Raw genomic sequence first — 20,547 nt, 5'->3', positions numbered from 1 at the left:
CCAGCAGCATGGGCATCCCCTGGTTAGAAATAGAGAGTCTCAGGCCCCGTCTCGGACTTACTGAGTCAGCCCCTGCTTCCGATGGGGCCTGCAGGCGATCTGTGGACACATCCGAGTGTGAGAAGCACCAGTCTGGAGCTGTCTGTGGCTTTGGGCATCAGAAGGCTGGGAATCTGCTCGAAGCATGCCCACGGAGACCCCGGACGATTAGGGCAGACACATCACTACGGTCAGCCTGAGCTCCTCCCTCTGTGGTAGGAGGACATGAGAGGGACACTGACATTTCCCTGCTCCAGGCCCGCTCCCCACTCCTCTGCTTTTCCAGGTGCTTTTCCCCTTCTTCATCGGACCACCCTGTCCGGGGTTGTGTGGGGCGGGAGGCTCACCAGGAGGCTGGCGCTCTGGCTTTTGTGGAATTTCTAGGATGGTTTTCACTGAGCTCAGAGGGTCTGCTTTCAGCAGAGGGTCACAAATGTCCCAAGTCTGTGCCACAATGGGGAGTGTCGTGCCTCCTCTGCACACACGGGCCACCGCCCACCGCCCACCCTCTTCAGCAGGCCCACGGGCACGGGGGCTAAGCCGTAGACCAAGTTGCCATCATCTTCTGCCAGGTCTCTTCTGGGTCCAGCAGCTCCAGGTGCAGGAAGGCTGGTCGCCTTTGAGGGTACGTGGAGGTGTCACTTCTCATGGGGAACAGCGGTTTTGCATTCCGCTGGCCTGTCCGTCCTCTGTGGCCTGGGTACCAAGCCTGGAGTCTCAGCAATCTAATTTTGGCTCAGCTATTATTAACTTCTGAGGAGCTTGGGGCGCATCCCTTCCCATGCCTGGGTATCAGGCTGCTTATTGATAAAATGGGGTTCCAATCATTGCTACTTCACAGGCAGGTTATTGAGGCTTCATTATATAAATGCTTTTGAAAGCTGTTCTTAAATGTGTGATTTCTAGGCTTCAGTCACTAGGTATAGTAGGAAAGTTTTTTTTATTTTAATGAGTGTGAAATCCTCTCTCTACTTCTGTTCATTTAATGACTACAGCGTTGATGAGCAGATAATGGCAAATGCCTATTAATGTTACTCACGGATTAGTGTGGGTTAAGAAACAAACTAGACATTGACCTTTCTTGGCCGTTTCTGAATTAGTCACACACTTCCCATTATTTGTGTATGTCAGCAGTATGACCTAAATAAAGTTAGGGTTGATCTCTCTCAGAATATGTTTTGGGTTTCTCCTTACAATAAAGTTAAAGGCAAGCTGATGTATGGCTCACAATCAAATAGAAAGACCTTCCCAGCATAGTACTTGCTCGACTGGGGAGTTATTATTGAACATTGGGTTTCTGGATGTGGTCAAATTCTCAGGTTTCTCAAGTGTTTCCTGGCCCGCTAAGGGCTGTCGTAGAAAGCAGTCTGCATTTGTCCCTGCCATTTTCCATTGGTGGGGCAACTCGATCACTCCAGTGGCCCTGCGTCTTACCTTACCCCCTTGGAATTCCAGACCAGCCCAATGCTTGCTGAGGTTGGGTGTGTGCAGATCTTTACCACTGTGTTGTGAGATGACCTTCTGGGCTCCCCTCACTGATGACTTAAATCAGTTGCTGTCCCTGCTGCATAAAGCAGGTGGGTTCAGGGACGTTGTTTCATGAACTGTGTAATCTTAGGCAAGCAAGCAAACAACGCAACATTCACAGCAACCACCAAACTCCCTGGGTCACGCTGGGTCTCTGATCAAGCTTAGGCTGCAGAGATAAAATCAGACCATCACAGCTTAGCCTGGCATAATGGAGCTAATTCCCGGATAGTGCATGTTTTCCAGACCTTCACTCTTCTGCCTTAGATTCTGTTTCACTGCCCAGGATGGAGATCATCCTTGCCTTCTAGGATACATGAAGGCCTGTTGAAGAAGGAAGTGCTTCATGACAAATTCATGTCTGGTTTGGAAGCTCCTGGGGTGAGTGGGGATTGGATCTAAGAGCTCAGGGTGCCAGGTCTCTTGATGGGCTCATTGGGATTGGGGAAATGGTAACTGTTGTTCCTGTGGGCCATGATGGCTGCTTGAGGGAGTTCCGTCTGGTATATTGTAAGGTGTCATCTTACAAAAAGTTCATACCAAGAAGAGCATCTCTCCCAAGCAATATGAAGCCACTCCTCAGAGATTTCCCACAGACCTGGGACTTTGAATTGGGTGGGGAGTGGGGAGCAGGGTGGAGACATGGGTGGCTGGACCAAGTTGTCATGGACATTCCAATACTGCCCTCACACGGAACTGTGGCTCTTTGCCCTGCTCTCTCATGTCTTTGAGAAAGAGCACCAGTCTTCATCAACTGGGCTGTATTGAAGGACCAGTCCATTGCCAGGATCTGTCCTGGCAATAAACGCTATCATTTTTGTTCTCCCAGCTTCTCACCAAGTTGGTAAAAGATGGCTCACTTCTGTCACAAGTCATGCCATCTATTTCCCATCTCCACGTGCACAGGACTGGTAGCGTTCAGTGTTTGGACCACTCCGGGGCATTGCAGACATCCTGCAAACACATGCGATGGATTCTTGACATGTGGCTTGGAAAGTAAGGGAGTATAACGCCATAGATTTTAGTCTCCTGCATGTTCGTGTCTCCCAAGTGCACGGGAGTGGATTAGCAGTGCACATGACCACTTGGCTGGTATACTCCCTGATGGCGTGACCCAGTTAGAGACTTGGCCCTGGGGACAGGAGGAGCAAGGCTGTTTGGGTACTACCAGGGAACCTTCCCAGCTGGGGCTGGGGGCTCCTGCTATTCTAGTCAAGGTTGCAAACAAGGGTCAGAGCCAGGGGGAGGGTCCCTGCTATTGCTTTAATCCCTCTCTGGCCATGTAGATAAATAGAATGGAGAAAATCCAGTGGGCCTGATACTAGAGCCTGTTCCATCCATGGTGTCGCCTGTGTCTTTGGGAAGCAGCCATTGTAAGTGGTCTTCCAGGTTTTCATCCAGTTGTTAACCAAACTTGAAAATTTTCCAAACTCCTTAATGTGTTAATATGCCCAGCGAGGCAAGAATCATTACTGTACCCTCCGCAGTGACCAAGCAGACCTTCAGAGTGGTAGTGACCTAGTGAAAATCACATGCTTGTAACTAGCCAGGCTGGGAGAGAAGCCCAGCCCCTGACTCCGTCTGTCCTACTATTGTCTCTCAGATGGTGAAGTGGCTCAATCTATAAAACGTGTGGTTGCTATGAATTACTGTTGTTGGTAAGGAGAATTGGAAACATTCGCATTTCTAGATTACCTTTCAAATATTCAAATTCATGCACCAGTAGCATATGGCTAGAACTTTTATTTTTTCACTCAGATGTCTTCCAATGTGCTTCATTGAATTCCAAATCCACATCAGGTTTGAATTTTGAAAATGCCAACTGTATACTAACTGAATGTGAGAAATGAAGAAAACTTTCATAAATGTTTTTTTTTTTAAATAAATGGTGATTTATTTTTCTGCATTCAGATAAACCAGCTGTATGGATTTTTTTCCCATTTTGTTTCATTTGCATCTTGATAGTATTGAGGGAACAATATTGCTGATGTATTCTTAGCTAATTTTCTACAAGACAGATCCACAATGGCACGTATCAAACATCCAAGGAAACTGGCCCATGGCACTCTTTCCCATCCCCATCCCTTCTGCTGGCCAGGAGCGTGGACTTAGCTTTGGGTGGATGGAGAAGCCTTGGTTGTCCTTAGACAGCTGTGTCTGTCTGTCTTCTTGGTCTGTCCAAAATTTTGGTCCAGTAATTATCTGATTCTGTTTTCTTCCCATTTGGAGTTGAGTTTCATTTGCAGGAGCCGTTCATGTTTGTGTCACTGACCAGATAAGAGATTCTCACGCACTTTAGAACAAATAAAGGGGGGCTTTTTTCTGCTATCTTTTCCTCAGTTGCAGAGAAAATTAGTCTGAATGTGTGTATTTTGCATGACCTCAGTCAGAGGCACCTTCACTGAAAAGAGATTAGCGTGGAAGTCAGAAAACCGCCCGACAGACAGAATCCAGGGATGGGGTTCTGTTTTTTTTTTTTTTTCTTTTGAAGATTTTATTTATTTATTTGAGGGAGAGAGAGAGAGAAAGAGAGAGGGAATGAGTGTGGGGAGGGACAGAGGGAGAGGGAGAAGCAGGCTCTCCACTGAGCAGAGGGCCCAATGGGGGGGCTCCATCCCAGGACCCCAAGATCATGACCTGAGCCGAAGACAGACGCTTAACCAACTGAGCCCCCCAGGTGCCCCAGGGATGGGGTTCTAATAGCTTCATAAGCTTTGAGATGCCCACTTGTGGAAACTTCCCCTAACCCTACCGTCAAACATATTAAAATGTACCACAAAGTGTGATTTATGCATTGCACATCTTCAAATCTAAGTCAACATTTACCGTAAAGCAAAACCTTATTTTATGTACCACTAAGACAAAAATGCTGCCTAATATAATTAGATGCACTAATTTCAGAGAGTACAAATGTAGAAAAATGTCCATTTTAGAATTGGTGAAATATAATTTAGTTATGAGTTGAGCTGCAGTTGGGTTGTTGAGATAATGCTAAATTTTATAATTTTGTAGATGTAGATTTATTTCTAACATATAAAAATCTAAAACACCCATGTATCGCATCACCCAACTTTGACAGATCTGAACATTTTACCACATTTGCTTTAAATATTAAAAAATAAAATAAAACATTGAGGCTCCTGGGTGGCTCAGTCGATTAAGCGTCTGACTCTTGGTTTCAGTTCAGGTCACAATCTCAGGGGCATGAGATTGAGCCCTGTGTCGGGCTCCATGCTCAGCGCGGAGTCTGCTTGAGAGTCTCTCTCCCTCTCCCCCCCCCCCACCTCCCCCTCTGCCCCTCCTCCTGCTCACACAAGCACTCTCTCTCTCTCTCAAATAAATAAGTAAATGAGAAAGTAAGTAAATAAATAAATAAAATAAATAAAATAAATAAATAAAATCTTGGGGCACTGTACTCTCTCTCAAATAAATAAATAAAATATTTTAAAAGATAAATACAATCTTTTAAAAAGTAAATTAAAAAAATGAAACATTGACAATACTGTTGCAGACCCCTGTGTGCCTCATGCTCCCATCTCGGGACTCCTCTCTCCCTTGTGACATATGATCCCTATCTTGATTTGGTGCTTATCATTCCCATGAATGTTTATAAACATGTTTGTATCCACAAATACATTTAGCATTTTTAAAACACAGCTTGGGATGCCTGGGTGGCTCAGTCAGTTAAGTGTCTGCCTTCTGCTCAGGTCGTGATCCCAGGGTCCTGAGATCGAGTCCTGCATTGGGCTCCTTGCTCAGCGGGGAGCCTGCTTCTCCCTCTGCCTGCCACTTCCCTGCTTGTGCTCTCTTTCTCTGATAAATAAACACAAATCTTTAAAAAAAAAAAAAAATAGCTAGTTGTCTACTAGTATCCATTTCCTTTCAATAATAGAACCCCAGACCTTTAGCTGAACACTGTCACTGGCTAAGTGACTAAGTTCTGGCTGATAGATGAACATGGCAGGGACGGGAATAACATCTGGGTTTTGCCTTTAAAACAAAGGAACAAGCCCTTCATGTTCTGTTTCCTGCTTGCTTCTGACTAGGACGGGACAAGGTGGTAATGAGCTGCCCATCCATATGTGGGAAACACACCAGGAGATAACAGAGCTACAAAATAGAAAAATCCTTGGTCCCTGCCTTCACGATCCTGCTCCCTAACTGCATCCCACCCTCCCTGGTCCCACCATCAGATTGTCTACCATCTTAGCCTTTTATAAACAAACGTCTTTTTATTTAAGTCGTTGGTGTGATTTGATCTCTATTAAAACAAATCCAAAAATGTTCCAATAGAAGTGGTTTACATTCTGATTATGTACATTACTGGTAACTTACTGTATTAAAAACTTCATTTTGGGCACCTGGGTAGCTCAGTCGGTTAAGTGTCTGTCTGCCTTTGGCTCAGGTCATGATCCCAGAGTCCTGGGATCAAGCCCCGCATCGGGCTCCCTGCTTAGCAGGGAGTCTGCTTCTCCCTCTCGCTCTGCCCCTCCCCCTGCTTGTGCTCTCTGTCTCTCAAATAAATAACTAAATCTTTTTTTAAAAAGTTTAAAAACTTCATTTTTCTTAAGTAGGGAGGATTAGGGTAAAGCACATGTAATTCATTGCATCCTTAGATTAAAAAAGGAAAACAATATATTTTAGAGCTTCCCCAGTGGCTACCTATGTATTAGTGTCCAGTCCTGGCGTGGACTTAACCCTGTTGAGGACACATGAGTTCAGTTCAGTGATTATCCTCCGTATAGAGAAGAGCAAGTTCGTACACACTGAGGATGGCTAGCTGTTCTGTCCCCCACTGGACACATTTAAAGCAAACGTCACAATGATAACTTCAGAATGAAAGGGAAAAGTTTCCATTCCTGGGAGGATTTTCTTCCCAAAACTTGACTGAGCATCTACATGAGCGTCATAAAATGGAAGGCTTCCTGGTCAATTTCTCCAGGAGCTGGCCCCCATCACTCCCCACCACCCGCCGCGACAAATAGAACAGTCTGGCAGGAGTTCTTGCAAATCAGTGCCAGGGTACCTTGCTGATTGGAATGCTTGCTTTCTGCAGAATGGTTAAGTGGCTTAGGGGATCCACCCAGAGGAGCAATGTCTGTTTCAGAGCCACAGGTAGATATTAGGGGGGCACAGGGACCAATTCCTTCCTGTGCCACTTTGCAGCCCTGATTATGCCTGATGGGTGCACACCCGCTAGCTCATCCCTGATCTCTCAGGTCAATGTGAACGGTGGCCTTTAGGCAAGTCTGGTCTTTGGTTTCCCTTTCAAAGAGCCCTTGCAACAGAGTGCTGCAAGGCAGCTGGCTTCTCCTTTTGAATGGTGGTGGTCCTATCACTGCCGGTCATACTGGATACACCTTGACCTTGGGCCTTTTGACCCCTAGCATTAAGAACTGGGTTGTCAGGTGAGTGATTCTCAGACTTCTGCAGTCCATGCGTGGATTTGATGCAAAAGATCATGGGTGTCTCTTATGCCCTTGTGCCGACTGCTTCCAAACACACGTCAGAGTCGCCCGGAGTGAGCGGGAAGGTGAGCCCTGCTCTGAGTGAGATTCGGGCCATAAGTTAAATTCACGGTGGAAAAAGCAAAGCCAAATAATACAAAATTCCTTCCTTCCACAGAGGCTGGAAACTCAGCTGCATGGAGCCTGGTGCAATAAGGAAAAAAGGCCAAGGTAGCGTGCAAAAAAGTCCGTTTGTGCGTTCTGCCTGATTGAACCGCACATTTCCTTGGATGGGTTTTGCATTCTAAAAAAATAAAATAAAATTTAGAAGTAAAAATTCCCCTAAAACAAGTTCTCATATCGATTTGCCTAATAATCAGTTCACCAGAAATTCAATTACATTTTGAGTGTTTTGCATTCATCGCTAGTATCTCAAAAAATTATTTAATTTAAAAATGAAAAAATTAAGTGTAAATTAAAATTTAAAAGCAAGCTGGGTGGGGCGCCTGGGTGGCTCAGTCGTTAAGCGTCTGCCTTCCACTCAGGTCATGATCTCAGGGTCCTGGGATCGAGCCCCGCATTGGGCTCCCTGCTTCACGGGAAGCCTGCTTCTCGCTCTCCCACTCCCCCTGCTTGTGTTCCCTCTTTCGCTGTGTCTCTCTCTGTCAAATAAATAAATCTTTAAAAAATAAATAAATAAATAAAAATAAAAACAAGCTGGGTGTGCCCCCAAGAAGGCTCGATTTATAAACCTCATCATGCCAAAGAGATGGCCAAAGGAAGGGACATTCCCATGTCAAAGCACTCAAAAAGGTTTCAAATTATAGGCAAATTGCTCATTAGGTGACTGGCTTTAGGCTAATTGACCTGGAGTCATTGGCATCCAAAAGTTGACACTTTTGTGCTCAGGGACAGTCTCTCCGGCCTGTATTCATCTTATTTCAGACAAAATTCTAATCAGCTCCCTTATTTGGTTTCCCAGCCCCTGGCATATTAGATGTGAATCAAACAGGGAGAGAATGGCGAGAGCCAGGCCACTCTGCATGGTGAGAAGGCCAGCTGATACCCTGACAGCCAGGAGCAGCGAACAGAGGCCAAAGAGAATTAAAATGTAAATATAGGGATTAGCAAATCACAGGAGTGTGGGGCCCTTTCCTGTGCGGGTGACCTCCCCCTCCCCCGCCTGCCCCGGGGAATCTTTGGCTTCTGAGAGCACCTGTGTATCATCATGTGTGTGATGCCAGTCACATCACGACAAATATTTGTAACAGGCTAAGTTACATTTGCCCAATTCACTGTTTTGTCATACAATCCAATTTAGAAATGTTTTCATCTAAAGGAACCGAATCGCATCCTTAAATAGGAGCATCCACTGGAAGGTACCTAGTTTCCCCCTGCCCTCTATAAGAGGACTCCCCAGAACACTGCCCATAGGATGCCTTCTACTTCATGGACACCCCCCTGGTCAAACTAGAACAATTCAGTGGTCTGGAAAAATTTCACTTCTAGGAAGTCCTCTTTCCCCAAAATATGTAGCATGTTAATTCTTGATATCCAGGTAACGAGGGTAGGAATTTGTGATTAGCCCAAATCAGGATGAAATCCACCTTCAGTTATCTGGTGGCCCTAAGTCTGGAACAGCTTACTTCCTTAGGGTGGTGGATTAGTCTAGAGAAGGAGAACCAATTGTTTGTTTCTGTCTATCTGTCTGTCTTTCTATTTGTAAGTGTTGTTACTCCAGTTACTTTAAGTCCTTTACAACCAACTGCATTTGCGAGCGCACCCAGAGACAGTGTGGCATGGGGAGAGACCATTAGATTGGGTAATAGAAGATGGGATTCTGCCACTTTGATGTGACCTTGGGCCAGTCACTGACTTTGGGAACCTCCGCGCTCTCTAACGAGAGATGAGGTTGGTGACACTTGCCCAACTAATTCATAGTATAATCTCATCATAGTCAAATGGGATGAGCTATGTGAAAATGCTTGTCAATTCCCAACAAATGTCGATTTGGAAGTGCAAAGTAAATGTAAGCAACACCTGTTTTCTTGCTGTGGCCCTGCTCCTTAAGTTTCTAAGTGCTGCTCATGATAAGTTACAAGGTAATCTCTAGCTGCCCTGCTGATACTCAAAGGCTAGGCTTTATACTGACCCTCACATCATCTTGAGATGCTTTTAAAAAGTGACATCTCTTTCACTACTAAGGTGTATATATCTGTTTTCGGTTTTGCTTTATCTTAGGGATGAGTTGATTATTATTATCATAGTATGTAGCCAAGGATGATTCAATTTGGGAAAATGATAGGAAAATTTTGCTTCTCTTTTGTAGGGTGATTTTGCCATAATCCCCACAAATAAATTAGTGGTTTCTTTAAAACATGCCAGTTCAGAGTCACGGATCTGCACTTTTAAAGCCTACAATTGATTGTTTAGTGCGAAAATTGTATTCAAGTGAAGCACATCAGCATGCAAATCTAAAGTGTGGCCATTTTCATCTAGATTGAATATTATTAACTAGCCCAAGGGATAGGATGTAATTAAGATTTTGAACAGCTTACTTTTGTCTGCTGCCATGAGTAACCTCAACGTTTAAAGTGGCATCCTGGTTTGAATAATGGGAAGGTGGTCCAATGTGCCAATATCTATACATTTTACCTCTTAGGTATAATAGAATATTTGACTTCTCGCCACTGGTCCAAACATTTGTTGAGGGCAGCAATTTGAATTTGCAGCAAATAAGAGAATGTTCAGATTCCAGGAAAATCGCATTTCTTTCTGAATGATGGCAGATTTCCATCTTGTTAGTCATTCACTCATTCTAATACCTTCTTCCATGGGCTTAGGAACAAAGACCAAGCAGGGACAGATGAAGCCCTTGTTGAGGGTTTATGCTTTTGCCTAATTAAAGCTATTGGATTTACAGCCTGCTAACGCAGCTCTAGTTAGAAGGAGGAACAACTCTTAGCTTGGATCCACTTCAGAAACTTTGCAAGACCTCCCTCTGCCTTTCACGGGACTGCTAAGGCACATTTCTGGTAGCATCTTTATTCTGGTGCCATTCCATGATAACTTCTTCTTGGGTGAGACAAGATGTTCACCTTTTTTTGTCCTACCCACACCGTTTTGAAAGAAAGAAACAAAGTTGTCTATTTCTCCCAGGAGAAGTTAGTGAGAGGATCCATTGCATCGCTGTACTGCCTTAAGCAGCTACCCAGCAGGCTAGGCTGGCACACAGCTCATTTCAGCCATCCGTATTTTCAGGTGTACCATATGTATTTAGTACATCATTTGATAATACTAAAAAATATTAAAGCAGTGTGAGACGGAAGGAGAAAGAAGATGAATGTTAGCATTCCCCTGGGGTTCATGGGTGAAGGAATTAACACAGCGTGGCACTCTACCCTAGCTGTGTTTGTTTCCATGGCAACAGCTACGTACATGTTTCAGACTATCTACAGTGACACAGTTGCAGAAATAGTAGCTTGCAGGTTTCTGATATCGCATCAGTGGACAGGCAGCTCGCACTATATTAAGTAAGTGTAAAAGAATTTAAAATATAGCTCTGATTCAGATGCATATTAGCTCTGCCGAGCCATGTGTCGGGGGGTTTCGACGTTCCCCTGCCTCACCACGGCAGAATCTGGGCAAAGTTGAAAGTTGCAAGATTCCAGTCAAACAATTGTCCTTGCTTGGGTAAATATCAAATGAAACAAATGTGAGTGAGTTACAAAGGTAAGAAAATGGCCTTGGCAGATGACATATTTAAGAAGGATATTGTCAGTGAAGCTAATTTTTTGAAGGGGGTAGTGATGGGTAAGGAATGAAAGCTTTGGTTGAAAATAGCTGAGTCTTAAAGCAAATCTAATGTGCAACAGAATCTTTTAACTGCTGCTGAGTTTATGGCAACTAAGGTCTTTGAATGTATCGTTGTAGAAATTGCTTTTATATAAAAATGATCAGGTGAGGAGCAGAGAGGTTGATTAGGTGTGCAGTTAAAGGGAATTTGGGGCTCTATTGTCTTTGCTGAATGCTTATGTAAATATCTCTCTTCTCACGGGGATGACCCTGGTTTGTCTTTGACATTTGCTGCTACTTTTTGGTATCATTTGCTGGTCTCTGTGTTTATATCCTGCTGCCACATTATAGCCTGATAAGACTTGAGTGTTGGTTAGAGAGCAACCCAGTAAAGATGATAGACTTTTTAAGTGTGTGACTTTGCAATCAGATCGTATGGTAATTTAGGAGAAGTGTTCAAATATGTATTTATTTACGTGTTAGACCCCGGCTTTTGAATAGCAGCCTAGGTATTAGGTTAATGATTTCAATGTGCACGTTATGATTGCAGGAGCTTTCAAGTATGTTGTAGTTCAATTTATACTGAGTTTTTAATGTCAAAATATTTTTATTTATGCCCATTATTCAGTTTAAGCTACATTTACCTTATAGTTTTATTATTCATGTATCAGTGAAGAGAATGTAAAATGGCATGGTAATTTAAGCTAATCTATTCATTTGAGGAGGATTCATTTTCTGACCATAGGTGGACTTTTACAAAAAGTGGCATGAGATATGCAACTCTTTGAGTGTGTATGAGACTGTGTTTTATGTGCACAGGAAACTATCTTAGGCGCCTACCGCATGTTGCTCTTCACAGCAATTATTTGATTAGATGTTAAGAGAACACCTATTGGAGGGGGGAGGGGGTCGTGCACTCTGGAGCTTCCAGAACACCTGGGTATGCGGAGGGCTGCGACAGATTTTGAATTATAAATCAGGGACTCGAACCCTGGAATATTCAACACCCCAGTGGATAGACACGACTTGCCTTTCTAAATAAGGTGATCCAGAATGAAACTAATGTTGAAGCCTCCCATTTATTGCCTGTCTGTCGTCTGAACCACCCAGGGATGGGTAGGGACAGTTTGGGTTTTCTATGGGGAATTAGCGTTTTGGTGGCTCATGCCCAAGGCAGCTCCTTTCTCAGAGGATGAGCCCCTCCTCCTGATGCCACACTCATTTCTGTTCTCGTCGTGAGACACTGGCCCATTTTCGGGGCTGACGGGAGGGCAGGTTTGCAGAGCCCCTCCCCGTGCCCTGTGAATGGCGGTGGGCAGCTTCTCTCGGTGACAGCCGCAGAAAGCCTCCTGTACCTGCGCCCCTCCTCCCCGCCCCCAGGCAGAGGAACCAGACACCGCTGGTATGAATGTTTACATGATTTTCTGCTCTTACACTTGAGGGGCCCTGGTAACTTTGGGTTTATTACCCTTGGGCTCTGAAACCAGAAATCAAAAACTTGTCAATGCACTCCTTGGGATGACTAACTCAACTTTTGTCTGTTCAGGAGCACTAGAGCAAGTCCTCCATCAGTCGAGATGTTTGGGGTTTTCTTCTTCTTTCTTATCATCCAGAAATATTGTCCAGTGTAAAGCAAAAAACAAAACAAAACAAAACAAACAAACAGAAAACAACAACAACAACAACAACAAGCCCACCGGTCTATACCACATTGTTTTAACTCTTTTTTAAGACTAGAAAAACACATGAACCTAGATGTAGAGCCCTGGGCCGAACCAGTCATTTGAATGTAAAATCCTGGCAGGGCTGGTAGGAAACTCCATTCCTTCCATTTGAAGGGCCAGGAAATTGATTTGGAAAAAAATAAATGTGAGGGATTCCCAAATAGTGGCAGCATGGAATGAATAAGAGAAAAATGAAGGTACAGACTGATCTTTTTTTTTTTTTTTTAAGATTTTATTTATTTATTTGACAGAGAGAGAGAGAGAGCGAGAGCAGGAACACAAGCAGAGGGGGTGGGAGAGCGAGAAGCAGGCTTCCTGCCGAGCAGGGAGCCCGATGCAGGGCTCGATCCCAGGACCCTGGGATCATGACCTGAGCCGAAGGCAGACGCTTAACGACTGAGCCACCCAGGTGCCCCAGACTGATCTTATTACCAGTCTTAAATGGTCATAGAATTGCCAGGATACACTTCCTGCAGTGTAGCTCATTTGGAGTGTCCATGGCCCAGAAACTTCTGAAGGTTCTTGGTGATCACGGGGTAGAAGCCAGGCTGTGGGCTGGCGTCTAGGGCTTTCCCCATCAGTCTCTCTTCAGCCCCCTCGCTGTCTAGATCTCCTCTTCCTTGAGCATCTTATGGTGCTGCCCTAGGGTACTAAGTACCATGTCTTGGCCATGTCAGGAAGTTTCTGGGCTTTTGCTCTGGCCACTGCCTCTGCCCGGATGCCTTTCTTTCCAGCTTCGATTCCAGTTCTTCTTTAAAACCTTAAAGAATTCTCCCTCTCACCCTCAGTGGGATGATTTCTCCCTCGTCACGTTCCCATAACAGTTTCTTCATCTGCAATTATAGCACTTATTCCACAATATTAAGATGAGTCGTGTCTGTCCGTAACTGAGATGTAAGTGGATTAATGACAGCACCATGACTCGTAGGCTTTTGTAGCTTTTGCCATACCTAGAACAGTGTGTCAAGCTGTCATATTTCATTGAATCCTAAAAACCTCATAAAGCTATACATTGTTGAATCCTCTCCAGTGATCATGTTCTCTGCTCAAAGACAGTCTGTGGGATACTGAGGCTCCTAAGGCTGTGTCTGTCCCAGCACTAAGCATCTGGACCAGTTCAGCCTCTTTCAGATGCTTCCAAACTTCTGGCTGTTTGGCATCATCTAAACACAGAAACCAAGTGAATGGCTGATTTCTTTTTTTCATATTTAGGGGATCACAAGATTTTACAGCCAGAAAGAACCTTGGGGAGCTGAACTCCTATTACAGAGGAGAGAATTGTAAGTCTGAACTGTAAGGGACTTTTCCAAAGCCACATGGTTGGTTAGTGACCCAGGCGTGGGGATCCAGCTGATAATCTCTCTGCATGGTCCTGTGTACTGAACCTTCCTGGCCGTGGCCTTGAGTTTCACTTAAGACATCACCCGTCAGCTCGTGCTTTCTGCCGTTTTGGGACTGGCTGGCTTTCTCTATTTAAACGCCATCATCGGACAACAATCCTGTACCCAGTTTGCTAAAGGCTGATATCATTGGGATAGAATTAAAAACAAAAGTGGACTCCAGTTTAACTCAGGGGCCCTGGGAGCAGTGCTAACAATTCATTAGCCATTGCCTCACTGAGGACACAGCAGCTGCTGAACTCGGTCAAGTTCAGACCCTTACAAAGAGTGGAAAAAAGAAAGCACATACTTTCCAGTGCTTGGGCACCACAGAGCCGGGCCAGCTGGGTGCAGCACCGTGGCAAAAAGATGTCCTCGGTTTCAGAAATACGAGCCCCGAGCTTGCACACAGGGAGGGGCAGGGAACGTGGCTGCTACTGGAGCTGATTGGCATTCCGTGTCTGGGCTCGCTCCTGCCTGCAGTCCCGTCAGATCCGCCCCTCTGGGAAGAGGGTAGCTAAAGAAAGAGCCCGCCCTCCAAGTTGACATAAGGAGCAAGCTTTCTGTGTGTGTGTGTGTGTGTGTGTGTGTGTTTAAAGGCCTGTGTCTGAGGTTGACAGGCTTTTTCAGAGGAACTCTTGGCTTTCGGTGTAAACGTGTACTTCCTCTTGTCCAGAGTTAGCCTGTTAAAGGAATAAAGCACAATTCAGGTTTCCAAGTTGGAAGCCTGATTAATCTCTCTGCCAGTTACATATGGAAATAAATTAGTAAATGGTCCATCTGGGACTAAACTCCTGCAGAGATGATAAATTATCGCCATCGTATATGTCAGTGTTGCTGAAGACTGAGTTGTGCTCACCAGGAGCTGCTGAAAGATAACTGGATGCTCTATCGTGGTCAGAGGAATAAAATTAAAAAAAAAATTACGAGTAAAAAATTTAACTTGAAATGTTTCTTGGGAGAATGGTTTGGTTGATGCCAAGTTTACTGCTCAGGATTGCTGTATCTGCAGATATTTAAAAAAGGTGAGCCTCAAGGGCATAGAAAACATTTTGCTTTTATACTTTCAAAGGCCAATACAATAAGTATTAATTAGTACCCACATGTCTCGATGAGCAGGATAATTCTGTACCTTACGGTTGCACTTTGTAATTGTCATAGCAACTTCTTGTCTCTTCTTTAAATTTCACTGAAGGTGGGGCTAGTCAGTGCCTCTAATTCTCCATCACTGAAGCACTGAGGTTTCGAGGGTTGAGTCCCTTACTCACAATGACTCAGATGGCTAAATGGCAGAAGTGGGATGAGCAACCAGGTATTGCCGATTCTGAACCCCACTTCATTTCTGCCAGAGTCTCGTATGACGTCAGAACGTTTTAGTATCCCGTCACTCACCCAGCGGCATCAGGAACTAAAGCATTCTATTTATGCCAGCTTTCTAGAGGCAAAAGCCATACCTTCTTGATCATGAAAAGTTTTTCTTTTCCTCTAACTGGAGATGTTGAGTGATGGTTTAACTTTTTTTTAATATATGTTTTAATTTGTTTAAATTGAGGTATAATTGACATAAAGCATTATATTAGGGGCGCCTGGGTGGCTCAGTCATTAAGCGTCTGCCTTCAGCTCAGGTCATGATCCCAGGGTCCTGGGATCAAGCCCCGCACGGGCTCCCTGCTCGGAAGGAAGCCCGCTTCTCCCTCTCCCACTCCCCCCTGCTTGTGTTCCCTCTCTCGCTGTGTCTCTCTCTGTCAAATAAAATTAATTAATTAATTAATTAATTAATAATAAAGCATTATATTAGTGTCCGATGTACGACATAGTGTTTCGTATTTGTGTACATTGTAAAATGATCACCACAATATAAGTGTAGTTAGTATCCATCACCTTCCATAGTTACAAAAAACTTTTTTTCTTCTGATGAGAACTTTTAGTACCTGTTCTCTTAGCAACTTTCAAATATGCAATATAGTATTATGAACTACAGTCACCATGCTGTGCATCACCTCCCCATGACTTGTTTATTTTATACTGGAAGTCTGTACCTTTTGACCCTTTCACCCCTTTCTTCCCTCTCCCCACCCCTGGCTTAACTTTTTTCCTGTGATTAGGGCACACACCACTATCCACATGAACTATTTTATAAAACTAAAACCACAGATGTCTTCAGGGGCTTCTTAGGTATGGTAACATTTTGCCCCTTTGCAGAATGGCGTGAGGCTACTGTGCCATCTAGATTCCTGTGCCTACTTTAAAATTTTCTTTTGTATCTTCCTCCTGGGCAGAACTTCAGCGGTTAATTCGTGAAGCAGCCGAGGTGCACCCCTCTAGAAAGTGTAGTAATAATAATAATAAAAAAGTACAGAAAAGCAAACTGGCTTTAGAAGTCTTTGAGTCACCTAGTTTATCAGACATCAATTTCTAAACATAAGCAGCGGGTGCTGCGGGGTGGTCCTCACACAAGAAAGAGAAGCCACAGGCCCCTAGCATTTACCTGTCTGAACTTGGAAGTCACCTTGTCTCACCCAGACCGCCTTCACGTTTCTCAGGTCTCAGCCAGACCTGGTTGCTCCATGCAACTGAATGGGCCCTCACGCTTCCTTGCCTCAGGGCCTTTGCTTCAGTTTTGGCCTGTTCCCACCTGTCAGAATCCTGTCCGGATCTCAAGGCCCGTTATTACTGTGGTGGTCTTGATGCTTTCCCTTCCCTGCTCTCGCCACCCCAGCCAGCAACAAACGTCTCCTCAGAAACCCGCTAGCAGTTTATTAAAGGAAATCACACTGTCTGTATTTGAGTTGCCTGCATATGTCTTGTCTCCCATAGTGGATGATACTTTTCTTTTTCTTTTTTTTAAGATTTATTTATTTATTTGAGAGAAGAGAGCGTGCACACGCAGGCACGGGCAGGGGGAGGGGCAAAGGGAGAGGGAGAAGCAGACTCCCTGCTGAGCACAGGGCACTATTTCATGACTCTGAGATCATGACCGGAGCCAAAATCAAGAGTCTTTTTTTTTTTTTTTTAAGATTTTTTTATTTATTTATTTGACAGAGAGAGACACAGCAAGAGAGGGAACACAAGCAGGGGGAGTGGGAGAGCGAGAAGCAGGCCTCCCACAGAGCAGGGAGCCCGATGCGGGGCTCGATCCCAGGACCCTGGGATCATGACCTGAGCCGAAGGCAGACGCTTAACGACTGAGCCACCCAGGTGCCCCAAAATCAAGAGTCTTAACCTCCCAAGTCACCCAGGTGCCCCAAGGACAATCCATTTCTCAAAGGCAGGGATTTTATCATCCTCTGTCTCTGACTCCTCTTCCCTCCCCAATCCTCAGTTCGTTGCTTTGCCTGTAGTTAAAGCTTAACGCACTGTAGAGTGGGGTCGTTTTATTTGACAACGACAGAATGTCTTTGAATGGGTGGATAAATTAATAATCAAAGGCATATCAGAATTACTTGGAGGGCTTGTTAAAACAAATCGCTGGGCCCCACCTCCAAATGTTCAGATTCAGTAGATCTTGGGTGGGGGCCAAGAATTTGTATTTCGAACAAACTCTCAGGTCCATGTTCTGATGCTGTTCCAGGGACCAGAGTTTGAGGATCACCGATCTAATGAATTTATTTCCTGATATTCTCTACACTGAAGTTCGTAAGATAACATCGTTCTTTTCATGAGAGAGTCTATTAATTTGCCTTCTTTGAGGCGTAGGCTAAAAAAGTAATCCTCCATCAGAAATTATTATACAATCAATCTCCTGTACCAACTTTTCTATTTTGCAAGCTTATTGGTTAACTGTGGGCCAGTAATTTGTAGCCACATATTTAGCGAGCTTGAGCTTGATGGGATCTTTCCCGTCAGGAGTAGAGCCAGAGTAATTTTATTTGGTAGCAACAGAAGAGAGCCTCATTGACTTTGCAGCCTGTGAACCTGGTCAACCCAGGGGATCCAGCCTGGTCCATGTGCTGGAATGCTGGCCTTGAATGCTCGCTGGTGCTCTGATGGTTTTCCTTTGTGTAGACAAGTGTTTCAGTGGCAGCTGGAGAGAAGTAAAAAGGTCTCACCAATGTCACAATGACCACTGTAGTAAAGTAAGATAATCTCATGACATCTGTGGTGTGTATTTTCAAATTTCTGGGTCCTTTTATGCCCTGTGAGACAGTTTCAAGAACATGCCATCCGGAAAGACCCACTGCTTCCATAACTTTCCAAGAAATAAGAGGTAACTGTTGCAATTGATTTTTTCCCCCCTGAAGTGTTGCATCTTTTAGAGTCAAGCCAGAGATGACATCCATTGTGTTTGAGAGGGTCCTCTCTCCTCCTCCGCTCTAATCCTGACTTCCTTCTGCTTCTCTCCACCAGTCACTAGAAGCATCATCTCCTAGAAGACCAGCGTTCTTGTGATGATAGAGGCCTGTCTGTCCTTTCTGTGACCAGAGCAATGTTGACCTTGGTTTCCTGGACCCATTCTGACTCAGGTAATCAGGCTCTGCCTTCCCCTGCCCCCCTATACCTCAGGGAGCTTGCACTGAATAAATGAAATACCAAAGCTATATTTAAATGCAAATGCCAAATTGATTGTTTCTTCATTCATTGGTATGCTCCCCCTCTTCTTCTCCCAATCTTCTTAATGATTAATTTATGCAGCTGATCAGACTGACAATGTGGTCAATCCAATTTAGGCATTAAGATAATGAAAACATTCAATCACATCTTTATTTAAAATTTTGGTGTGTGTCCTAGGCACACAAAGCAACAGGAACTCTGCTGGGAATTTTCATCTAGAAACTACCTTCTACCTGTGGTTCCTCTAAATCAGTTTCTTTCCCATAATACCAAGTTTTACTTGAATTGTATTAATCTTTCTAATCTTGTACCTTTTAATTGAATTCAATAAGTATTACTGAGTATCTGTTATGTGTTCTTGGGGCAGATGGGAATTAAAAAAATATATAAGACGTGGATCTGTCCTTATAGAGTTACGGCTTAGCCAAAGATCCATGACTCAAGGAAATGGCAGATGGTGGTGTTCAGCTTAGGGCCAGGGCTGCGTACTAATTAATGGTAGCTCTCTGGTTCAGGGAATTGAGAGACTTTGAGGATTAGGATTGAAATAATTAGGGAAGAACTCATGGAAGAGGGAGGGCCTCTGGGGGGCTTTTTTTTTTTTTTTTTGCTGTGCATCTTTTGGCCAGGCCGAGTGGAGAGGAGCAACATGGTGCCTGGATGGGAAGGTGGGAATGAGCCCACCGTGAGCCTGAGCAGTGAGGGCCCTGGCTGTGTGGGGCCGACAGGGGTCAGAGGACCCTGATCCTCTGTCCCAGCCAGAGTCAGCTTACCCCTAAGAGCCTGGGTCCCTGAAGGTTTCCTGGGGAGATCCTACCTGCCCTGTTACAGAGGGGCCTTGGCTGGAAGCTTCCTTCAGGGACAGTGGTCGTTGTTGCCCTGCCCCTGGCTTGGCTGCTTCCGGGCTGGCCTTGTCTGCTCATTCAGGCCCGTCCACATCTGGCCTCTGCCTGTCTACCTGATTATTCACTCTTCCCTTACACACCTGCCCCCCTCCCCGCCAAGGTCTGCCTGGCCGGTGTGGCTTGACAAGGCCTCGGGGATAAACCAGAGGCTGTGTGAGGTCAGTACCTTGGTGATTCACAAGGCCCGATTCAGAGTTGGGAAGTCGAAGGGAAGGGAGCATAAGCCAAGAATGTGAGTTGTAAGTCGATGGATGCCGAGAGTTCCGAAAGCCAGAATTCAGTGAGGGTCCCAAGGCTGAAACTGGGGCCATGGTCAGGGATGGGGAGCCAAGTGCCCTGCTTCATTCTGGGATAGCCCAGCAAATCCTGCCCACACCTAGCTCTCTTCCAATGTTGTTTTTGGATAAAGCAGTGGTGGCTTTTGCTGCCCAGGGTCTTAAAGGTGCTACTGAGAGTTGCCTGCCCAAGACTCCTGCTCATCCTGTCAGGTCTGTCTGGGCTAAGGTCCCCTGCCTCAGCATGCTCCGGTGCTCCTAGAGCTGAGGGCCTTGCTGACCCAGGAGCTAAGGCCTTCCTGGAATCGGAGCCCCTGGATGGCCAGCCACCAGGAAGCAGAAGAACTAGAAGAAGTCTTTGTGTTCTCCTCCCACTAACGCGATTGCCTAATTGATGGTGGGCCTTTGTCTTCGGAGCCTAGTGCAGGGATCGATCCCGGCCCATTGGCCAGGTGTGGCCTGCGGCATGTTTGTGGGCAGCCGACGGGCTGCAGGGGGTTTCTACATGGTCAAATGGTTGGGCAAAATTCAAAGAAGGATAATATTTTGTGTCGCATGAAAATGAAATGGGGGCACCTGGGTGGCTCAGATGGTTAAGCGTCTGCCTTCGGCTCAGGTCGTGATCCCAGGGTCCTGGGATCGAGTCCCACATCAGGCTCCCTGCTCTGCGGAAAGTCTGCTTCTCCCTCTGCCTCTCTCTCCCTCTCTCTCTGTCTCTCATGAATAAATAAATACAATCTTTAAAAAAAGAAAGAAAATGAAATGGGATTCAGATTTCAGTGTCCCTAAATAAAGTTTTACTGGAACATAGTCCTGTTCATCTGCGGATTATCTAGGGCAGTTTTGGCACCACACAGAGTGGAATAGGTGCAGCAGAAATCAAAAAATATTTACTTTCTGACGCT

At 45.1% G+C, this 20,547-nt stretch overlaps 1 protein-coding gene across 5 annotated transcripts in view; it reads left to right on the top strand.

The window, feature by feature from the left end:
• FOXN3 (forkhead box N3) overlaps positions 1 to 20,547 on the top strand; it is a 394,185-nt gene that overhangs the window by 94,748 nt on the left and 278,890 nt on the right. For 4 of the 5 annotated variants that reach the window (XM_045901392.3, XM_045901391.3, XM_045901385.3 and 1 more), the window contains exon 2: positions 18,259 to 18,374. The gene's annotated coding sequence lies outside the window, so the exon portion shown is untranslated. Of the gene's footprint in view, positions 1 to 7,191; positions 7,245 to 18,258; positions 18,375 to 20,547 lie in introns of all 5 variants that reach the window. The other variant, XM_054513833.2, reaches the window with a different exon arrangement.

Source organism: Mirounga angustirostris, unplaced genomic scaffold, assembly GCF_029215605.1.
Source record: "Mirounga angustirostris isolate CCGP_5_RB_7025 unplaced genomic scaffold, mMirAng1.0.hap1 SCAF_9, whole genome shotgun sequence".
NCBI classification, from domain to species: domain Eukaryota; kingdom Metazoa; phylum Chordata; class Mammalia; order Carnivora; family Phocidae; genus Mirounga; species Mirounga angustirostris.
The sequence above is the reverse complement of the archived record's forward strand: the minus strand, read 5'-3'. Positions and strand labels throughout refer to the sequence as shown.